Raw genomic sequence first — 645 nt, forward strand, 5'->3', positions numbered from 1 at the left:
CTGGAATAAAAGTTATATGAATGTGGTCTCTTTCTAAATGTTTTCTTTTACTATATTATGGGTAGCCAAAACCGCAAGAAGTGAAACTCCAGATAAAGGGGGACTATTGTATGTTTTTTTAAATATACAGTCATGAGTCACTTAATGATGGGGATATGTTCTGAGAAATGTGTCATTAAGTGATTTGATCATTGTGTGAACATGACAGAGTGCTCTCACGCGAACTTAGCTGAGATAGCCTACTACACACCTAGGCTATGTGGTGTAGCCTTTCTCCTAGGCTACAAACCTGTACAGCATGTTACTCTACTGAATACGGTAGGTAACTGTATCACAGTGGTAAATGTGTATCTAAACATAGAAAAGGTACAGTAAAAATACAGTATTATAATCTTTTTTTTTTTTTTTTTTTTTGAGACAGGGTCTCACTCTGTTGCCCAGGCTGTAGTGCAGTGACACTATCTCAGCTCACTGCAACCTCCACCTCCTGGGCTCAAGCCATCCTCTCACCTCAGCCTCCCATGTAGCTGGGACCACAAGCACAAGCCACCATGCCTGGCTAATTTTAAAAAATTTTTTTGTAGAGATGGGGTTTTGCCATGTTGCCCAGGCTGGTCTTGAACTCCTGGGCTCAAGTTACCCACC

Source organism: Chlorocebus sabaeus, chromosome 19 (assembly GCF_047675955.1).
Source record: "Chlorocebus sabaeus isolate Y175 chromosome 19, mChlSab1.0.hap1, whole genome shotgun sequence".
Lineage (NCBI taxonomy): Eukaryota > Metazoa > Chordata > Mammalia > Primates > Cercopithecidae > Chlorocebus > Chlorocebus sabaeus.